Below are 23301 nucleotides of genomic sequence, written 5' to 3'. Positions count from 1 at the left end.
CCTGACCTGTACAGAGGTGATGGTAGTTACTTAGGATACAGGGAGGAAGCAAGGCTCGAATCAGAAACAAAGAGCTGTGTTAGTAAGCTAGGAAACATTTCTATCTGCTGTATTCTATCCTCAAGTGAACGTAGCTCAAGTAAAGGACAATCTTACTCATTTTGCAAGTAAGGGAACTGGAGGGCAACCTACAATGTGGGGGAGGCAGTAGCAGGACTCCTGCTCCTTGACATCAAGATATTGTCAGAGAGTAAAACTTCATGTCCTCACCCAAAAAAGAGGTAGATACATGAAGTGATTAAATGTGTTTATTAACTCAGTGTGTGTGGGCGTGGATCCTTTCACAACATATACATACATCAAACGATTATGTTACACATTTTAGATATTGTACAATTTTATTTGTCAATTATACCTTGATAAAGCTGAAAAAAAAGATATTGCCAGAGATGTGCCACAACAAAAGTGGCACTGGCACATTCCAGCTCATGTTGTAGGCAGAGGTTCTAGAAGACCAGCTGAGCTAGACATAACGGCAAGCATCAATCTGGACACATTCATTTCAGTCCTTAGTAGAAGTCCAGAGAGGAGTTTCCTTCAAGAGGTTGTACCTACAACGTGAGTTAGCAGAGGTTTGGGGTTAAGGGAATTTGGGCACTAAAATGCTAATGGAATATTTGGTTGTGGTGGTTACTCAAGTTCCACGTAGCTGGGGAGGCAGGTGGAGTGTTTTTTTTTTTTTAAGACATGGGTTTTGAATTCAGATAGGCCTGGGGTGAATTTCAGTTCCATTTCTTGAGCAGATTATTTAGACACTCTAGCTTTGGTTTCCAAATCTATAAAATGGAAATGAAAATACCAACCCAACTAAGGTTTCTTGAGGATTAAATATGCAAAGTGCTTAGCGAAGGTCCTGGCATTTATCATCTATTGTCAATAAAACATCCTCCTGCTTTAGCACAGGCATGTTCATGCTTGTTGCCTCATTTACTCCTTGCAAAAACTCTTTAAGGCAAGTATTGTTATCATTCCGGGTTCATGAAGGAGGACACCGAGCCTTAGGGACCCTGAGCAATTGCTCCAGGTCAGCGATTGTAGTGGACCTTCTGGGTCCCTTAAATTGTTATTGATAAGTAATTTAATAAGACAGTAAACTAATTGACACATAAGAGGTTGGCTCTTCCTAGTGCAAAATGATCCTGGGTGCCGGACTTAAACCACAAGCAGTCCTCAAATTTAAGACATCAGGCTACCTGTTTTTGGAAGGAGTTGGGCCCCAAAAGGTGACACCGCCTCCTCTCAGAAACATCTTCTTATTTCTCTGCTCCTTTGTTGCCTGAAAGAGTTCCAAAAGACCCAGGAAGATAACAATGGCCCTGAGAACATGGAATTAAGGATGTGGTAAATTACTTAAAATGTTGTTGCAGTGGGGGTGTCTAAGTGGCTCAGTCAGTTGAGTGTCTGACTCTCAATTTCAGCTCAGGTCATGATTTTAGGGTCCCAGGATTGAGCCTTGCTTTGGGCTCTGCTCTGAGTATGGAGCCTGTTTGAAGATTCTCTCAAAAAAAAAAAAAAAAAAAAAAGATTCTCTCCCTCCCCCTCTGCTCACGCTCTAGCTCTCTCTCTGTCAAATAAATGGATAAATCATAAATAAACAAATAAAATGCTGTTGCAGAAATATGTCTAACATTAACAGTAAGGAAAGTTTATCATGGAATATTATCACAACACAGTAGGTTATGATCCCATTTTAGACCAAATATATCATATATGTATGGAAAAGACTCTGGAAGGATATATGTTAACATGTTGCATTGGTTGAATCTGAATGAGATTAAGCGTATTTTTTAAAAGTTCGTTTTGCCTGTATAATCTAAGGCAAAATCTAAGATCTAATCTAAGATCATTTCAGAAAAGCTGGGGTGAACTGAACATATTACCTAGGGTTAGATATTCATGATCTGCTTCCCTTCAAAGGGACAGTTAAGTTCAGACTAGAAATTCTTTGAGCGCTCAGAACCACACTCACCATAACTTCCTAACCCTTTGTTTCTATCTTCCTTACCACCAACCACTGGATATTTTTTAATTATTCGATTGCACTCTGAACTCCCAGTGGGAAGAGATAAGTTCCAGAGTGCGGGGGGTTTAGTCTGTTGTCCACTGTCTGGCACAGAGTATATGCCTAATACCTATTTGTTAAGTCCCACATTTGTTAATAGCGGTCAGATGACTGAAGGCCCTTATAGAACTTCATTCTCCCATGAGCGGCAACTCCTCCTCTTCCACTACCAGGCCTCTCCCCAGCACCCATCATCATCATCCGTTGATACTGTTCAGGACCTAGAGAACCCTGGTGTGTAGTAGCTAACCTGTGACATCAGTGTTTGTGACAATGATTTACATCTCTTGGGTTGTAGGATGTTTTTCTGTATATTGTGTTTTCTAGAGTTTTCTCCCTATTTGTCCTTTAAGGCTTGTGGCAACTGTTGGATGCTGATGGAGGGGAGAATGTGGTGGCCTGTAGGAGTAGGGATAGGAGGTTAGGTTATGGGGTGAAGAACAAATGGGCTGCTACTCATCGTTGTTAGTCCCCAGCCTCCGATGGGGAAAATGAGGACAGTGAGACTCAATGATTTGCTCTAAACCCCTAGGATGTTGAAAGCTTCCCTTTGAGGACCCATAGCACTTTCCAATGAGGCACTCATGCTTATCTGAGTCTCATTAAACTGCAAATCCCTGAGGCTAGGGTCTAGGTTTTGTTTGCTTTTATAATCCCACAGCCTAGAATGGTACCTGGCACACAGTAGGTGCTCAATGAATATTTGTTAACTCAATTGCCTAAAGTAACAAAGCTAGTAAATGACAGACTTTTGACTAAAGCTCAGGCCTTCTTACCTTTGCATTAGATAAAGTCTTGGAATGATCCATCTTTCATGTAACCAATGCAGTACTTCTCCACTTTGAGTTTCTCATCTCTTCTTTTCCTGTTCTCATTTTACCTTTTGTGATCGCTCTGCCTTCCCATCAACCACTCCTTTGCCGGGTCCTTTGGTGGCCTTTTATAACAAAAGGGGGTTTCTGAGCAATCATCAAAAGATCTTTGCAAACTGAGTCTCATTTATGGTCAGGACAAGGTGAGGAATCCAGGGGTCCCCCAGTGCCCCAGCCACTCACTAGTGGGTAGCGTTCCAAACAGCAGCAGAATCTTTTTGCCTCTTTATCCATGCTTGAAGAAGAGGGTGAGAGAGGAGGGATGTGGAAGCAAGCTGAAATTTTAAGGAGCTACAGAAATCCATCAAGTAACCCTAAAGCCCCAGGAAGGCAGGCTTTGAATAAAATTAATGGCAGTTAAGTTTCACTTACATGCCGTGTGTTGTGCTAAAACCCTTTTCATCAGACTTCTTATTTAATCCGCCTGGCGATCCTAGAGGACAGGCCTTATCATACCCATTTCGCGGAAGATAAGACAGAGGCCAGGAGAGGTTAAGTGACTTGCCCAATAGCACACAGCGAGTTTTAGAGTCGATGTGAGAACCCAGGGATATCTGTCTCCCGAGTCAGGTTATTGATGCTCTTCTGGGATGCCCATGCAGGATGTGCCTTTCTGGGGGTGGGGGGTCCCTCCTCTGAGCGCCCCCACCACCCAGGGGAGGGCGCTGTCCCTGGGCCGGTGCTGTCCTGGGCCAGGTTATTAAGGCTTTTCTTTTCTTTTTATTGGAGTTCGATTTACCAACATGTAGCATAACACCCAGTGCTCATCCCGTCAAGTGCCCCCCTCAGTGCCCGTCACCCAGTCACCCCATCCCCCCGCCCACCTCCCCTCCCACTACCCCTTGTTCGTTTCCCAGAGTTAGGAGTCTCTCATGGTTTGTGTCCCTCTCTAACTTTTCCTACTCAGTTCCCCTCCTTTCCCTTATAATCCCTTTCACTATTTCTTATATTCCCCGTATTAGTGAGACCATATGATGTTTGTCCTTCTCTGATTGACTTACTTCACTCAGCATAATATCCTCTAGTTCCATCCACGTCGAAGCAAATGGTGGGTATTTGTCGTTTCTAATGGCTGAGGAATATTCCATTGTACACATAGACCACAGCTTCTTTATCCACTCATCTTTCGATGGACACCGAGGCTCCTTCCACAGTTTGGCTATTGTGGACATTGCTGCTATCAACATCGGGGTGCAGGTGTCCCAGCATGTCACTGCATCTGTATCTTTGGGGTAAATCCCCAGCAGTGCAATTGCTGGGTCTTAGGGCAGATCTATTTTTAACTCTTTGAGGAACCTCCACACAGTTTTGCAGAGTGGCTGCCCCAGTTCCCATTCCCACCAACAGTGCAGGAGGGTTCCCTTTTCTCCACATCCTCTCCAACATTTGTGGTTTCCTGTCTTGTTCATTTTCCACATTTTCACTGGTGTGAGGTGGCACCTCATTGTGGTTTTGATCTGTATTTCCCTGATGGCAAGTGATGCGGCGCATTTTCTCAGCAGACATGAACAGAAATCTCACCAAAAAAGACATACACATGGCTAACAAGCACACATTGATGCTTGTCGGGGATGTCCATGCAGGACGTGCTATTCCGTGGCGGGGGGGGGGGGGGGGAGGGCGGGGGTGTCCCTCCTTGGAGCGGCCCTGCCCCCCAGGGGAGGGCGCTGTCCCTGAGCAGGTGCTGTCCTGGACCAGATTACTGATGCTCTTCTGGGATGCCCACGCAGGACGTGCTGTCCCCGGGCAGGTGCTGTCCTGGGCCGGGTTACTGGTGCCTGTCGGGGATGCCCACGCAGGACGTGCTGTTCCGCGGGTGGGGGGGGGTCCCTCCTCGGAGCGCCCCGCCCCCAGGGAGGGCGCTGTCCCCGGGCAGGTGCGCGGCTCAGGGCGGGCGGCGGGCCGAGGCGGGCGGGCGGCGCGGCCGAGCAGATGGCGCCGGCGGGGGGCGGCCGTTTGGCGATCGTAGCACTTTCCTCCGCGCATATGTTGCCGACGGGCGGGAGGAGGGGACGACCTCGAGCCGCGGGGGCGGGGGGAGCGCGGTGGTCCTGACGCATCCGCTCAGCCCTGGGGAGGGGGGGACGACCACACACTGCACTTGCTCCTCTCCTCTTAGGGCCGCGAGGATGGGCTTAGTCCCATTTTACAGCTGGAAAACTGAGGTCCAAGAAGGAACTGTCACGGTGAGCAGGCCCCGGACTAGAACCGTGACTCCTGCCCGAGTGCTTGGCTCCAAGGGGGGACCACTGCGTCCCCCCCCTAAGGGGCCCATCAAAAAACAAGGAACTTTCTAAAGTTTGCCTGTCCATGTTTCAAAAATATTCTTCCTTCCGTAGGGCCTTTGCATATGATGTCCCTTGGACCCCTCTCCCCAGGTCCTGCCAGCACCTCCTTCGGATCCAGATGGAGCCCTAGTCACAGCTCTGACCACAAGGCTGATGTGTGTGTTCCCAACCCCTGCCCCTCAAGCTGCGGGAGGACAGAAAGTGGGGGGCGGGGGACGCACTTTTTGTCAGCATTCTATTCCCAGAACATAGTAGGCACTTAAGAAATAGTTGTGAATGAATGAGTAGTTGAATGGATGAATGAATAAATGAACAGGCTTTGTAAACTAGCACCTGCTTCCTCACCATCCAGTGATCGGCTGGTTGGGGGTGTGGGGGAGGGCAGGTAATACAAGAATGAAGGGCTGTTTGGAAATTCTGGGCCATCTCAACTGCAGCTTTTTATTAATTGAATGTGTCCTGTGGCTGTTTCCCCTCCATCTCTAACCGCCCCCCCCCCCCCCCCGCCATCCCCCCCTTACCCTGTGACTGGAGACCCAGCCCTTCCTCTCCTGTTGACAGAATGGAGTCTTCCTTATGCTGATGAATGAAGTGACCCTTAATAAGATGCAACCAGGCCAGAAAAAGCCAAATGAGAAAGTTGGCAGCATTGTAAGTGGTTTTTTTCAAGGGAAAAGTGGAAAAATGGACATTAAAATGAATACTTTAAGTTGCTTTTCTGACCTGCTTGGTGGGAGAGCTAGGGATTCCAGGACGTTGGAGAGCTTCCCAGATGGGAAGAATTCAGAAGCAACAAATATTTACTGATGTCTACGAGGTGCCAAAGGCTCCTTGGGGCTTTTTGACAAATAGCTCGAAAGACGCTTGGCACATTCAAGACCTCATTTGAACCTCCCCCAACCTGGGGCCTGAGTTCATTGCCTTCATTCTTCAGAAAAGGGAACAGAGGCTCATGGAGTCAAATAGTTTTCGTTGGTTTTTGAAAAATCCAAATATGATTTTTGGGGTGATTTTTTTTTTTAAACCTCTTAAGTGTGTTGGTACTCAACTTGCGGGTTGATAATTTCACTGCTTTTTTACCATTTCCCTGACTGGAAAAACGATTTCCTCCTTGAGAGGTCTCGTTTTGATAGAGGTTGATGTACCTCATTTACTGAATTCAGTAACTTGCAGGTCATTCAAAAGACTAAAAGTAATAAGTCCTTAATAGGACTAATAGGGCTTATTAGTACTCATCACTTATTGACTAAGTGGCACTATTAAATTAATATGTCAAATGCTCCCTTAAACTTTACAACAACTCCAATGAAGCAAGCACAATTTCAGGCCCCATTTTACACATGAAGGAACTGAGGGTCCCAGAAATTATGCCACTTCCCCCGAGATCAAGCACTAGTGAGTTACAGAGTCAGGATTCGAACCCAGACAGTTCGCCACTAGGTGCTGCCATGTGAATAATCTCCAGGCTGCTCTCCAAGGAACCCCAGGGTTCCATCCAGAGGTGAAAGAGATTAAGGCAAAGGGACTTGTGGCTGGGCAGGTCTGAGAGCCTAGTCCACTCCAACCAGCTCTGCTCTTTTTCCCTAAGGTGAATCTGCATGATTTTGTTGGGCAAAGAGTTTCCAGTGCTAAAAATATTTATTTATTTATGCTTTTAAAACGCATTTATTTGAGAGAACGAGCGAGCATCGTAAGCAAGGGAAAGGGGCAAAGGGAGAGAATCCTCAAGTAGCCTCCCTGCTGAGTATGAACCCCCCCACACACACCCCTACCCTGACCCAGGGCTTGATCTCATGACCCATGAGATCATGACCTGAGCCAAAACCAAGGCAGACGTTTAACCAAGTGAACCACCAAATGCCCCTGCAGTGCAAAAATATTTAAAAGTTGGGATGTAATAGACACTATTATTGGTCCCACTACTTCTGGAAATCCAGTCTTGTCTCCTCTTTGGATCACCCCACAGTACCCAGGTCTGTGTCTCAGTAGATAAAAGGAGCATTGAATGAAACGTACTGGAGTATTTGGTCGGGGGGTAACTACTCCACCGCACTTTATTCTTTGCTCCTTCCAAAACTTCCAGGGACACCTGCAGCTGTGCAGAGAAGAGTTTTCCAGATCTACCTCCAGCTGGTGGTCATGCAGAGGAAGGATTTTGTGCAGGTCAGAGATGAGACTTGGTGGAAATGGCCTGAGAACAAGCCCAGAGAACACCTTCATACTGTGGCCTTGATTTGTTTCCAGGAATTTCCTAAAGTTATAGGAAAGGTCAACAGCATTCAGATAGAGAAAAATAGGAAGCCCCAGGCTTTGGAGGTGGGGAAGAGCTGCTCTGCTACCTGTAGAAAAGATAACGATTCTGCCTTTGGGTGATGTTGAAGACTGAGGCACTGGTATACATACAATCAGCCTACTGGCTGTCTAACTTAATCCCCTCTCCATACCTTTCTCCATCTACACCCACAAATTTTTGTCGTCAATATCTTCAGGGTTACTCTTGATGTTTATTATGTACTTATATCCCATTACATTCTCCAGTGTCAGACATGTGGCAAAATTGGGCAGTAGCAAAAACCAAAACTAAAACTAAAAACTGGGCAGCCAGGGTGGCTCAGCGGTTTAGCACCGCCTTCAGCCCAGCGTGTGATCCTGGAGGCCTGGGATCGAGTCTCACGTCGGGCTCCCTGAATGGAGCCTGCTTCTCCCTCTGCCTGTGTCTCTGCCTCTCTCTCTCTCTCTCTCTCTCTCTCTCTCTGTCTCTCATGAATAAATAAATAAAATCTTTAATAAAGTAAAAAAACCTTAAAAACCATTAGCTAAGACTAAAATCTGATAAAAATATAAATTAAAATAAATGATCAAGACGGAGAAGAGAGTTAGAATGCAGGTGTACAAATATTAACATTCTAAACAGTTGCTAAAGACGAGCTTCAAAACTAACTCTGGGCTTCCTAGTGGCCAGTGTGAAAAGGAAAACAGAATCTGTTATATGATTCTGATTTTCTTTGAGGAGATGCTGAGCTTTTCTTAGAACCTAGAACAAACAGAATTTTCTTGTGCAGGGCTTCATCTACTAAGCAATGTAGAGTGTAATGTCCTCTACAAAATTCTTACAGTAAATCTCAATGTGGTTTTCATTTCACAAGATAAGCAGACAAAAACACAGAAAATTGCACCTCAGTGAAAACAATGCTTTGAAGGGCCGTGAAGATATGGTTTTAAAGGTCCTTGAATGAAGAAATTAAGGATAGGTTTTGGAGAGAAAGAGATGTCCTTCAAATAATCCTCCCTAAATACTGCTTCCCTCCAAGTTAAAGACTTGGATAGCAGGTGGTTCAAGCTTTGAGTATGGGTACTGTGTTTGTTGATTAAGTGCACGTCCAGCCTCAGACTTTCTATCCAGCCCGTGACCAAATTCACTCAGTCAGTGAACATTTGTTAAATCCAGAGAAAAAGCTGAATAATTTCTGTGAAGTGTATGTCACCCAAATGCATATTTTTAAATTCTTACGATAAAACTTGTATTGATCTCATATAGGTGCCTCTTCTGCTGCTTCTTTTCCAGATCCTGGTCCAAGCGAGTTCTGGTAGTCTATTTAGACCTGGCCTTGGTATTTCTGGTTCACTTAGCGGGTGCACCATTCAGCTGCAAGGAAGGAAGAGAATAAAGATGTCATCAATAATATTCCTACAGAGCGTCCAAGTCAACCAAGTTCTCCTAGTGTGGGAGGCAGTAATTTGTTCCCTGATATATGGGGATTGCTTTTCTTCGGTAGCTGAGACCCAATCAGTCTTCAGAGGTGGTTGTAATTAATAGGTAAGGAAGTGCAAATACATCTGAATTAATAGAGCCACTAGGTGTGACTAACTATAATATGATTACATGTGAAATTAACCCAGAGATCAAACTTAATCAATCCAGACTAATAACTGCCAGGACAACAATTTGTGGTTTTAGATGAGTTTACGTCAAGGAACTAAGGAAAATGAACTCCGTTAGAATGTAAGGGCTGCATTTTTTTTAAGTGTGAGCAGCATACTAAGATTATAAATATGCATGTAGATGATATTAATGTCCAGATGTCAGATAACCAAACCATTATTTATATTGACAAGTGAGAGTAAACAGAATTAGAAAGTCAGAATTCAGTAAAGAGAAGCAACAAACTTTTTTAAGAAAAGATTTTTAAGTGATCTTTACACCCAACATGGGGCTTGAACACATGACTCAGAGATCAAAAGTCACATGCTCTATGACTGAGCCGACCAGGTGCCCCAAGAGAATCACAAGTATAAAAAGTGAGGCTGAAAGAGTATAGAACCTAGATTCCCAATGCTGTCACTTTTACTTTTATTATTCATTCATCTGACTCCAATAACTTAAAAAAATACTAGATAATATTTCCTACACAGAATACGCATTCTATAAAGAGCAAGGTAATAAACAGCCATGAACTCGCAACCCAGCTTGAGAACCACAACGTCAACAAATTCATGGCAGCCCCTTGTGCATCACATCCTCCTGCTTATAAACCTTCCTGCCCCCACCCCCATCCCAGAGGCAAACACTATCTTGACTTTTGTGTTTTGTTATTGTGGTAGATTATATTGCCCGTCCTGATTCTTCACCCCTCGCTGTATCCACACCTTTTTCCTATTGCAGAGCCCTCTCACTATGGGTAGGGCACATTTCCCTATTCTTTTTCTTCATCTGGCCACATAACTTTCTTGGACCGATAGAAAAAAAAAGCAGAAATCATATATTGGTTCTGAGCCCAGGCCCCAGTAGTCCTTCCGTCTTCCCACTTGCTTTTTTGCATCTTTTCCATTACCATAAAAAGAACCTGCCTGGACTGGTATGCCAGTCAAGGAGGAGGATGAAAAGCATGTGGAGCAGAGCTGAGTTATCCCAGCAGGGCCCAGCCTAGATGGGCCAAATCCCAGTTCCGTGAGAGTAAATGACTATGGCTTCAAGGTACTGAATTTTAGGTGATTGCTTCTACAACACTTTTTGGGGGGCAATGGCTAACTTCCACACACATTCTTTATAGTTTTATTACAGACGTGCCTTGAACATATTGCTTCAAACTATGAAAGCATATGTTTTCAAACTTTATAGAAAAGGTTCCATTCTGGTGGATTCTTTTGCATAGCAGGCATTAGGATGGCAAAAGTACAACTCAGTGATTGAGAAGAGCCCTATATCAGCCAAGAGTTTTATGAAATTATAGTAGTAAGCAGGTAAGCAGACTGCCAAATGGGCATCTGGCCAAGAAGCGTCTCCAGCCAGGTCAACATAAACAATCAGAGCACCACACAGATGATACTGCTGTTGGGCAAAACAGCAGAGAAGATGAAGAATGAGCCCTTCCTTTGTGGGTGCATTCCATCCAAGGGAGACTGGAGTTAGGGAGACCCATTTCATGGCCTCACACTCCTTTCCCACTGCTGTAAATTTGAGCAGTTATTTTATTCTCTAGGGGGCTCAGTTTTGCCATCTGCAGAATGGGGATGAGCATGTCCCCCAGCAGAACACTGAAAGACCATCCATTCCCTCACTCCTATGAACCCAAGGGTTTCAATTCTAACTTTATCGTGGAGATGAGAGGTGATAAAGTAACGGCATGGGGTGGAAAGGAAGAGGAACTCTTTTTCTTCTGAGGCAGGGAGGACGTGTGAATTGAAGGAAAGATACTGGGAGACCGTCCTGCTGACATCACTTCCTTTCTCAGTGACGAAGAAGACAAAGTCGTCTACAGATGTGGGTGAGTCAGTAACAGAGATAAGGTTCTGTGGAGAGAGCTGTGAACAGCCAGAGGAGAAAAAGGCCACTCACATTAATTGGTGAAAGAGATCTTGAAATACTTAGAGAATATCAGAGTATATTAGATTACATATTGAGGGGACCCTTGGGTGGCTCAGCGGTTTAGCACCTGCCTTTGGCCCAGGGCGTGATCCTGGAGTCCTGGGATCAAGTCCCGCATTAGGCTCCCTGCGTGGAGCCTGCTTCTCCCTCTGCCTGTGTCTCCTGCCTCTCTCTCTCTCTCTATCATAAATAAATAAATAAATAAATAAATAAATAAATAAATAAAATCTAGTTCATTTAAAAAAAAAAGATTATGTATTGATTTCAGAAGTATGTTAGGTCAACACTCCCATTCTGCATGTGTGACACCTGAGGTCCAGAGATATCAAATCTTGATAAAAGTCATACAATGAATTAGGGCACATCTGGGATTTGAATCGTGGGCTTCTGACTCCCGTTCATTCTGGTGCTTATTCGTTACCATTTGTTTCTAGAACCTCTAAACTTCCTCTTGAGGAATGGTATGTGTAGCTGTCATATTATCACCCCTTTTAAGATTGGGCAAGCCAAGTTTCAGTGATATTTCCTCATAAATTCCATTGCAGAAAACCTTAACCAATTTTTTTGTCTTTGTCTAAACTTTTATCTCATATTCTCCTGATCCTTCTTCAGCCAGAATTTGTCCCACCATTCCTTCTTTTCTTTTTTTTAAGATTTTATTTATTTATTCATGAGAGACACAGAGAGAGGCAGAGACATAGACAGAGGGAAAAGTAGTAGGCTCCTCGCAGGGAGCCTGATGCAGGACTCCATCCCCGGACCAGGATCACGCCTGAGCTGAAAGTAGATGCTCAACCACTGAGCCACCCAAGCATCCTTCACCATTCCTTCTTAACAGCTCCCGTGATGGGTCACCAAGACTGCCATGTTGCTAACTTAAGTTGTTAATGACTCCTTTTTGGCAGAGCCGATCCCTCTTTTCTCCTTAAAACACCATGCTCACCTGGTCTTTAGGACACCATGCTCCCCTGGGTCTCTTCCTACCTCACTACCTGCTCCTTCCCAGCCCTTTGATGTTTTATTTGTATGTGCCTGCCCTTTTATCATTGGAGTGCTCCAGGTCTTAGTTCTTGGGCCTCTTTATCTAAATTCACTTAGCTTGGTGATTTCATCCACTCATGTGTTTTTAAATACTATATACATGCTGATGAATTTCAAATTTATGTTGTCAGGCTGTATCACTACCCAGAGCTCCAGATTTATATATCCAGCTGCTCAATCAACATCTACCTGGATGGGTGAAAGATTTCTTAAACTTACTTCCAAAACAACTCCCCCATCACTTTCTCCCCAAAAGTGTACTTCCCACAGTCCTCTCTAACTCAGCAAATGGCAATCCCATACATTCAGCTGCCAGTTCAAAATTATTTTTTTAATATTTTATTTATTTATTCATGAGAGACAGAGAGAGAGAGAGAGAGGCAGAGACACAGGCAGAGGGAGAAGCAGGCTTCATGCAGGGAGCCTGATGTGGGACTCGATCCCAGGACTCTAGGATCATGCCCTGGGCCGAAGGCAGGCACTAAACTGCTGAGCCACCCAGGAATCCTCTCAAAATTCTTGAAGTCATCTTTGACTTCTATCATTCTCTCACGTCTTACATCCGGTCTATTAGATGCACTTTTAAAATATGCCTGGAATCTTCCCATCTCTTGACATCTCTACCACTGCCATCTTGGTCCAAGCCACCATTAACTTTCACTTGGATTATTCCAACCTCTGCCAACTTGGCCTTCTTTCTTTCATGTTTCCCTATAGTCTTTTATAACATTATCCAGAAGGAACACATGTCATCTCATGCCATATCATGTCACTTTTCTGTTCAAAACCCTCCAATGGCTCCTCATTTCTCTCCCAAATAAATCCAAAGACCCAAGGCTCTGCATAGTTAGCCACAAGGTAACTCTGACTTGACTACTACTTTCCCACTTACAGACATCCTCCACTGTCCCCTTACATATGTGATCACACTATATACTGTTCAGTAGTTTGCTTCAACTTAACACTATATATATCTTTTTTTAATCTTTTTTTTAAAGATTTATTTATTTATTTATTCATGATAGACGTAGAGAGAGAGAGAGGCAGAGACACAGGAGGAGGGAGAAGCAGGCTCCATGCCGGGAGCCCGACGTGGGACTCGATCCTGGGACTCCAGGATCAGGCCCTGGGCCAAAGGCAGGCGCTAAACCGCTGAGCCACCCAGGGATCCCCAACACTATATATATCTTGACACACTTTTTACATTGGCATTATTTACTCCACCCGTTTTTTAAAAAAAGATTTTATTTATTTTTTCATGATAGACATAGAGAGAGAGAAAGGCAGAAACACAGGCAGAGGGAGAGGCAGGCTCCATGCCGGGAGCGCGACACAGGACTCCATCTTGGGACTCCAGGATCATGCCCTGGGCCAAAGGCAGGCACTGAACTGCTGAGCCACCCAGGGAATCCCTACTCCACCTTTTTTAACAGCTTTTTTTTTTTTAATTTATTATTTATGATAGTCACAGAGAGAGAGAGAGAGAGAGAGAGGCAGAGACACAGGCAGAGGGAGAAGCAGGCTCCATGCACCAGGAGCCGGATGTGGGATTCGATCCCCAGTCTCCAGGATCGCGCCCTGGGCCAAAGGCAGACGCCAAACCGCTGCGCCACCCAGAGATCCCTTTAACAGCTTTTATTAGCAAAGGAAAATGTTTATATTACTTAAGTGACAAAAACTCTATATAAGAAAACATAGAGGAAATATTGCCTTAAACATGCAAAACAGCAAAAATATTAGATATAAATATGCCAAATGTTAACAATTTTGCAACTGATTGATAAATCTTACTGAGTATTTTCTGCTTCTCTTTGATTGCCCAATTCCTTACATAATAATTACATAAATTCACACAGTATTAGATGCAAATATGTATGTGGGGCAAAAAAAGGAAAGGACAGTCCTATGTAGAATCAGAAGGAATAAGTTGGTATGCCCTTTGGAATAATAAAAGTTAAGACTTATCTAGTACTTATTATGTGGCAGGCCCTATTCTGAGTCTTTCGCAAGTATTATATCGTTTACCTTTCCCTAGAACCCCTATGAAGTAGATACCATTATTGTTCCTACTTTATAGATGAGAAAACCAAGGCAAATACAGATTGAATGATTTGCCTAAAGTCACAAAATTAGTGTGTGTTGGAGTTAGGATTTTATCCCAGCATGTTGAAAAATCACCTGGGGGTGGGAAGTGTGTGCTACTGGTATCCAATGGGTAGATGCCATGAATGCTGATAAATGTCCTACTATGCATAGGACAGCCCCATGACAAAGAATTATCTGGCCCCAAATGTCAACTGCTTATAAATCCCATGCTATATTTTATATTGGTTAGGGTATGGCGGGGGGAGCCAACCTTCCTCCCTCACAAGAAGCATGTTACATCAATACTATTGGTGTTACTGGGTGAGGGCATGTGATGTGATGAGCACTGTTACATGCAAATGATGAATTACTGAACTCTATATCTGAAACTAATAGGTACTGTGTGTTGGCTAATTAAATTAAAAAAATACTATTGGTGTTATACTTCCTTATAAGAAGGTGGGTCTGGTTATTAAATGTAGTGACCCAAAGGGGCACCTGCACTCAGTATTTTTAGCAGCAATGACCACAATAGCTGAACTATGGAAGGAGCCCAGATGTCCTTCGACAGATGAATGGATAAAGAAGACATGGTATATACATACAATGGAATATTACTGAGCCATCAGAAAATGAAATCTTGCCTTTTGCAATGACATGGATGGAACTAGGGGGTATTATGCTAAGCGAAGTAAGTCAATCAGGGAAAGACAATTATCATGCTATTTCACTCATATGTGGAATTTCAGAAACAAAACAAAGGAGCATAGGGGGAGGGAGGCAAAAATAAAGCAGGATGAGATCAGAGAGGCAGACAAACCATAAGAGACTCTTAATCGTAGGAAACACACTGAAGGTTGCTGGAGGGGAAATGGGGGGGTGAGGTAACTGGGTGATGGGCATTAAGGAGGCATGTGATGCAATGAGCACTGGGTGTTGTATGCAACTGATGAATCACTGAACTCTACCTCTGAAACTAATGATTACACTATATGTTAATTAATTGAATTTAAGTTAAAAAACAAACAAACAGAAAGTGGGCCTGGTTAACTTTAGGGGGTTTGTTTTACTGAGAGGACTATGCAAGTCAGGAGCCAGAGCTGAATTGTTTAAGATAATAAAGGAGCGATGGAGCATTTTGTGGTAGAAGGGCAGCAGTGGAGCAAGGCCACAGGTGATGGTGGGGTAGAAGGTCACTGAGGAAGGACACATACATGTGGTGAAGGTGTTTGGACAGTTTTTCTGTAAGGGGTGCACACAAGCCCTGTCTTGCAGTTCTCTGAAAACATTTTATTAATCTGCATTGCCTGATAATATATTTTACATAATAGCTTTTCTCTGAAAGGAATAAAAAGAAATGTAGAAGTATGTACCCCCTGACATAAACATCAAAGAGTGGAATGGGCTGCTTGCTCATGAGGAACATGGCAGTTACACTCCTCAGTCACTTCTATAGCCTTCCGGAAAGAATGAAGGCAACACATCGTCTATATACCTAGCACTATCCATAAAATTCTGGGTCTGGTCTTCCACTCTCACTGCTACCTCCTGATGACCCCAAATTTCTGTCTCCAGCCTAGATCCTGCTCTGCGCTGCAGACCTGTTAATCCAAACTCCTCCTGGATATCTCCGCCGACTTCTCAAAAATCAGTATTTTCAAACCTGAACTCATGACCTATCCCTCTCTCTCTCCCCCTTATCCTCACCTTCCTGGTCGTTAGAATTACCCTGCAACTGTGTTTAGCCAACAACCAGCAGAGCCCCGGTGCTGCCTCTCCATGTCTTCCTCATCCAATCACCCAATCCCTCTCCAAAATATCCCTTGACTGTGACCCCTCCATTCTCATCCACAAATCCCACAAATGTGTGTCTGTTGTTATGAATATTCAACAGCAAAGTGGAAGGGCTGAAACACAGTGCCTCCAAATCAATATCTTGGGCTCTTTCTGCCTCTAGCTTTATAAATGACCCAGAAAAAAAAGAACAAATGTAAATTCATGGTGAGTGCTGATGATACAGAATTATGTGGCACGCTGAGGCTGGGGGCAAGGAGCAGGAAAGATTCATCATGACTTAGATCAGCTCAGCAATCGAGCTGACACATGGCCAATTAAGTGTGTTCATGGGAGGCACCAGAGAAGTCTGCAGCGAGGCCCACAGAAAGAAGGCAGGCATGGACACGCTGATTCAGAACCAAATCTCATCACCTCGCCTAGAGAGGGAGCCTCAGCTCCTGGCACATGAACGGACAGGGTTGAAGAGAGAAGCTGAGATCCACCAATCCCAGGCAGGGATATTCCCCCCTCTTCTTTCTAATATTGGAGCAAACATAGTCAGTTTTCCTAAGGATTTTTTTTTCTCATTACTGGGCAAACATGTCATTTGGATTGCAGATTTTGTTGATCTAGAAAGGCCCTGAGAGGTCACCAGGGCTGAGGCTCCCGACAGTGGACTATGAACTTCTGGGGAACCTTGAAGCCGTTGCAAGAGATGCTCAAACCCATGTTTACGCTATACCTGTCTGTGGGCTGAATCAACCTGTGAGGCTTAATCCAAGGGCATGACTCTATCCCTAGGCAGTTCATGGTGGATGTTTGGCCTCTATGAACCTTCTGAAATTAACTGCAAATATTGTTATATGTATGCGCATTTGACTATTTTTCTGGGGAAAAAAAAGGACCATTGCATTGTATTAGCATCCCACTCACAAAAACGTTCTACCCAATGAATACCATGTATAAATCTTTTAAACATATATTAGATTTTGTTATGATTAATGTGCTACAAATTCACTTAAAGCATTGATTGGGAAAAAAAGAGCAGTTTCTTATTATTATTATGTATTTTCTCAGTCAAAGGATTCATTAGTACTATACATTATGATCATATGAATCTCCTGGAAATGTTTTGTTATTTTTAAAAGAAGAAGTCCTCACAAAATGCATATTTGATAAAGGACTTGAATTCATTGACCTCTCACACCTCAGTAACAAGATAGGATTCTATTTATGTGCCATTCTGGGAAAGGCAAGACTTTAAGAGTCAGGAAGCAGATCCAGGAGATGCCAAGTCAGGGCTGGTGGGCTGGGACTCACTGCAGAGAGGCATGAGCAAACCTTTTGGGGTGATGGAGGTGTTCTATATCTCATGTGTGGTTAAATGACTACATACATTTGTCAAAACTTATCAAACGTTATACTAAAAAGTGTGCACTTTACCATATGTAAATTAGACCTTAGTAAACCTGACTTAAAAGTAAAGAAGTCCTCATATTTGAAAACCTGTCGATTTAGCCCAACCATTGTGTGTGTGAGGAAACTGAGATCCAGACAGGGCAGTGATGTGCCACGTTCCGCACCATTTTCCACATCTGTTTGCTATAGCTGGGCTCTCACTCCATGTTCCCGCCCCTGGGTGCAGACCAAGCCTGGCAGAGTCTTCCATGATTATTTCCATGACAAGCTGAGGAGCCACACATCCCAAGCTGGCCTAGGAGCCACTCCTCAGTGCCTAGAGGGGTGAGACCTCTATTTTGGCATCCCACCTTTTGAGCTGTCTACAAAAGTCTGCAAGACTCTCCACACAGTAGCAGTCCTGGTTTTGAAAACTGCTCACAGAGTATGGCCTACAGGGAAAGGCAACCCTTCAAGACTGACCACTTGGAATCCTTGACATGAGACTTCTGGCTTTTTTGTGGCGGGGCCTGTCAAATGGTAGGATGGAGGTAGACCTCATAAAACACCGTGCTACAGTATGACAGTCATCGGAAGCGAGTGCGGTGTGCCCAGAAACCCTAACGACCACTAACTTATGTTGTACATATGTAGGACACTGTTCAGGTATTTTCAGGAATATTTGGTAGTGGGAGCTGGGGACACAGGTGAGGTCTTGCCTGAGGAGGCAGGGACGATGTGATCTACGATGTGATCTAAGGTAAACATGACCTTGTCGATATCCTCAGAGGCTGGGAAACTGACTTCACACAAGCCACCCTGGCCACCATAGAAAGGACTAGAACTTAGCTCTCATGTTTCCTTGTCTGAGTCCTCTTGTTCATTCAATTTCTTATGAAGTCCCTAACTCCACTTTCAAAAAACTGTGGGGTGCAAGGGAAAGGGGACAGTCCTTGAGACCCTGACAAGACGCTTTAAGAATCTGTTTTTTTGTAAAGTAAATAACTATGCATAGTTGTTGAAGCTTTTTTTTTTTTATTTAAAACTTTGCGGGGGGGCATCTGGGTGGCTCAGTCAGTTAAGTATCCAACTCTTGATTGCAGCTCAGGTCATGATCTCAGGGTCATAAGTTCCAGCCTCACTTCAGGCTCTACTGTGGGTTATAGAGCCTGCTTAGAGATGCTCTCTCTCACTCTCCCTCTGCCCCTACCCCTTGCTCGTGTGTGCATGCTCTCTCTCACAAAACAAAACAAAACTTTTTAAAAAGCTTCCTAACCTTTCCAAAATATCCTCACAGATCCACGTGTTTCCAGAGTGAAGTCCCAGGGGTTAGGCTAGGCTGTGTGTGTAGCAGCTATAGACCCAGACATGACCAGGCATTCTGTAGCCCCAAAAGGTGGCCTCCTGGGGGCTACATGTAGGAGCAACCACACACCTCATAAGAGGTGAGCTTCAGATGGGAAATTCTGTCCTCCAGAATTCTTCAAAGGGAAACCACAGAATTTGTTAGAAGGAATGACTTGATGAACCCTCTTGGGGTAGGAGGTGAGGTCCCAGGGAGGGTGTGTTGGCTGGCTCCAAGACTTTGGGGGTGAGGGTAGCAGTGTGATAGAGGAGGAGAACTGGATTCTCTAAAAGTCAGTCCAAGGAGAAGGTGAGGAGTAGAGGTAGGAGGAGGGAAGAGAGAATACAGTAAGGCTGTGTGTTCCACAGTCATTCCCCCTCACCCCATCACCACTGTATTTGACTCAGAACTTAATCTAAATTGATGAAGGGACTAAGGTTGAGGTCTGCATGGCAGTGGGAGTGGGGAGGGCAGTGGGCTACATGGGCAAAGTAGGAATAGCACGTGGGCATTCAGGAGCTGGACCCCTGAACAGAAGCTCTTGGAATTAGCAGACAATGTAGCCAGGACTTTAGACCCTTGGAGGCCATACAGATGGCTGGGACCCAATCTCTGTATCTCCAAGGATATCTGGGTTATATATGGAAAGAGAGAAGCAAGCTTGGCTAAGAATAATGGGGAAAGTTGTGCCACTCATATTTCTATTTCCACCCTCTCCCAGCATCACGCCAGCAAAGAATAAGCTCAATAAGGGAATGATCCTAATGGAGCCCGTCAGCCACCTCTGGGAGGTCTGTGCCAATGCTGAACTCTGGAGGAGGAGAGAGACAACAGAGGACACCTGACAGCGTATGGGAATAAGAGTGGAGCCCTTACTCCGGACTCTGGACTGGCTTGGAAGCGTTCGAGAGGGGCTAGAAGTCCCTAATTTTGTAGGTGGGAGAGGAACAGAGAAATACTGTTTTGTTACTATTGTCATTTCTGTTTTGTAGGCTCAGTTGAATACCACTAGGATGCGTCACACGATTTTGAATGTGTTGACACCTCGGCCATGGAGCAGCCATCTGGTAGGAAAGCATTTACCCGGGCAAAGTGCTCTGGTGATTTAGATGAGTCAGTGACTGGGTGACAATGGCCAGAAGTCAGAAAATGGAGAGAGGAGGCACCATGTGGCAGAGATTATGCTAGATCAGCATTCAAACACCTGAGTGCAAGTTCCTGCCCTATTGGTGGGCAGATTACTTATTACCTATTGTCTGTGATACTCAAGAGACATCAGTGAAACAGGATAATGTCCCCAATGCCACAACGGCAGACCCCCTCATCAAGGCACAACCCCATAGCTTGTAAGCTGCTGCTACAATCCTTTCTGCCCTGGCTTTATAAATGATCCCCTCTAAAGAACAAATGTAAATTCATGGTGAGTTTCGTAAGCCTCAATTGTTTCACCTGTGAAATAGAATCAGTAACCCCTACCTCGTACGCCTACTACATGTTTATGAGATAATGGCTGTAAATGTATTTCACAAACTGTAAAGTGTTGCACGTGTATAAATGACCACCATTAGGTTAAACCACCTGATATTCAGTCATTTTAGAACTACTACAAAACAGAAATTTCACATGGTTCGACCTAAAACTATCATTTTTTTGTGATTATCAACATTAGGGTGACAAATCGCGTCTGTGGAGATTTCAGGAAAAGGTAGGTTTAAAAATGGACTTTTGGGGATCCCTGGGTGACTCAGTGGTTTAGCGCCTGCCTTTGGCCCAGGGCGTGATCCTGGAGTCCCGGGATCGAGTCCCACGTCGGGCTCCCTGCATGGAGCCTGCTTCTCCCTCTGCCTGTGTCTCTGCCTCTCTCTCTCTCTCTCTCTGTCTCTCATGAATAAATAAATAAAATATTTTTAAAAAATAAAATAAATAAAAATGGACTTTTTGGTGCATGAAGGTCTCTGATCGCCTCTTTTGCAAGGGCTTAGTTTAATGAGTTAGTCTTGGTTCAGCCTAAGTAATCAATAACCAGCCATACCTCTGCAGTATAAATTGCTTGAAAAGGGTGGTATGTTTGCAATTCATAATAACGGCATTTAATTTGAGGCCTAGGCATTTCATCTTGAAAATAAATGTTGCCAGCACCAGCAGATACTGGTGGAAATTTGTATGACTCGAGAACGGCGTCTTGGGAATCTGAGTTTGCAAACTTTGCATCCTAAATCTCTTCCCTCAGAGCTGCTGCCATTCTGATTTCTGGGCCCTTCCATTCTATAGGAATTAACTGGCGTCTTAAAAGTGATTCAAGTTTCGATGTTGGATATTTTCAGAAACACTTAACAACTAAGGGATAGTCCTAGAAACAAGTTCTTTCACTTTGATTGCGATAAATATTAGTATCCTCATTATATAAACTGAGGTTTCACAGGATACATAGGTTTCCTGAGAGCTTACAGCTCTACCACTTTCTAGACTTTTGTCTGTTGGGTGTTTTAACCATTTTATCCTTAATGTCTACCAGAGAGCCGACACAAAGTCGGCACTCAACATTTGTTGGATAAATTAATTTAGTCATTGAGACAGGGTGACAGAATGGGAGGAGGAGAAAAATCCCAGGAGACCCCTAGTCTGGGCTCTACCCTCCTCTGGAGAAGGAAACGGGTTAGTGTCTAACTAGTGTTCTCTGTTGAGGAGCTGGCACCTTGAAGGGTAAGAGAGATGGAGGTTCTCTCTAGACCAGCGGTGAAGCTTAGAGCTTAATATTTCACCCACAAGTTCTTTCCTTGACAAAAAGGACGTTTTTGTCTTTTCCTCTTTCCCCTTCTACCGTGGGGTTAGGGTCAGAGGGGGTCAAACAATTTCTCCACGGTTCTTTAGTAATGGCCTTATCTGTTCCCGAACTCTCCAGGGTTTACTTTCTGCGGCAGAGCAGCATGGAGGCAACATTTCCACTCAGAAAATTCTCCCTACGCCCTTGACTTCAGAAGGGCTCACTCTGCTTCTTAGGAAAGTGGCCACCTGGGTGTTGACAATCTCCTGCTATTCACCTTTGAGCTTAGACATAATCCTTCATTACACAAACAAATAAGAACTTGTGTCATTTGCCCAGAAACGTGCCAGTGCATGTGTTGCTTCCATGGTGGCCATGCTGCGGAGGACACCCGGGAACGTGGCTCCCTCTATCCCAGGAGTTGTGGCTCATTACACTGTCTCCAGGGACCTCTTACCCTGAGCGAAGCATAATGGAATGACAGCTCTGCAGCTTCTTAGCATGAGAGAGATTCCATTTGATTCATGGTTTGCCTGGAGGGCTGAGAGGCCAAGAGGCCATGGGGTTAATTCACTCACCCAGCTTAGGTTCAAATCCCTCTCTACACACAGAAGTGGACGGGATGGGTGGCAATCAATTTAGCATTTTAACAGACAGCTGCCTACCCCACCAAAGCCTCGTGGCTTCCCAGGGTGCTCGTCTGGAGCTGAAGAGAGCAAGATGGTACTGGAAGGTTAAGGCAGTGGAAATACCCCATAGCTGAACTGTGCTCCTGGATTAATGAGCTTTTGAAAAATCATTCTTTCAAGGAGCTCTTTGCTCCTGGAGAGAAAGGAAGCATATTGTTCCACAGAGCAAAGGAAGTCCAGAAATCCAGCAACTTAATTGCCCTGGAAGGTCCAGTCCATCCAAGTACAAACTGACCTGCTGAAGACCCAGCTTTTTATGACACAAATTCTGTTATGTCATTAAAAAGGAGATGCCCTCTTCTTCTCCGAGCCTGGTTGTGTCAGGCTTTGATATAGTTGAGGGATTTCCATGTGTGTGTGGAAGGAAACGGATTCTATACCAGAAAAAAACAGAAAAAAATAATCAGGCCATGTGGGTATCACTGAACTGAAGGCAGAGGAGCCTAATGGTTACAAAGCAGGTTCTAGAACCAGGCTGCCTGGTGTAATTCCTGCCTCCACCACTTACTGAGTGAATGTGAGCATGTCTATCAGCATTTCTGTCCCTTGGTTTCATCAGTTATAGAAGGAAGGTTAATAGCATTTCTAACTCAATGGGTTGTTGTGAGGATTAAATTAGTTAGTACAGGTAAAGTGTTTAGCATATGCCAGGCATGTAATGGGGACTCAGTAAATAGCTACTATTGATGGCAATTTGGCACAATTGTATATATATATAAAGAGGACAGAAATTAGGAGAAAGTAAGGACCCCTGTGTGCCTTGGGCTTACTTTCCTTCAGTCTCTTGTTTTTTGACTCTTTTGGCATCTTTTTGCTTCTGTCTCCTTACCCCACCCCATGCCTCCACATACCTCCACAACCACCACCAATGGTATGTCAACAACAAAATCTGCCTATAATAAAGCATATTTTTAATTGAATTTTAAAAAGATTTGTGGTTCGGTTTGGCTTAGTTTTCCTCAGGAAGTTCTGAACACCATTCAAGATTGCTTCTGAGATTCCCGTTTTATAGCTCAGAGCTCGCAAGCAACAGTCCTAGAATAAGTCATCCCAAT

The 23301-nt window shown here is 44.3% G+C and overlaps 1 long non-coding RNA gene across 2 annotated transcripts in view; it reads right to left on the bottom strand.

Moving 5' to 3' along the window:
* Positions 1–410: 410 nt before the first annotated feature.
* LOC140612839 (uncharacterized) overlaps positions 411–23301 on the bottom strand; it is a 35059-nt gene continuing 12168 nt past the window's right edge. For both annotated transcript variants that reach the window (XR_012013952.1, XR_012013951.1), the window contains 3 exons: positions 8794–8928; positions 7299–7533; positions 411–611 (listed from right to left, as the gene is read on the bottom strand). This is a non-coding gene — a long non-coding RNA (uncharacterized lncRNA). The remainder of the gene's footprint in view (positions 612–7298; positions 7534–8793; positions 8929–23301) is intronic.

The sequence above is a fragment of the Canis lupus genome, chromosome 21 (genome assembly GCF_048164855.1).
Source record: "Canis lupus baileyi chromosome 21, mCanLup2.hap1, whole genome shotgun sequence".
NCBI classification, from domain to species: Eukaryota; Metazoa; Chordata; class Mammalia; order Carnivora; family Canidae; genus Canis; species Canis lupus.
This window is presented reverse-complemented; position numbering and strand designations above follow the sequence as displayed.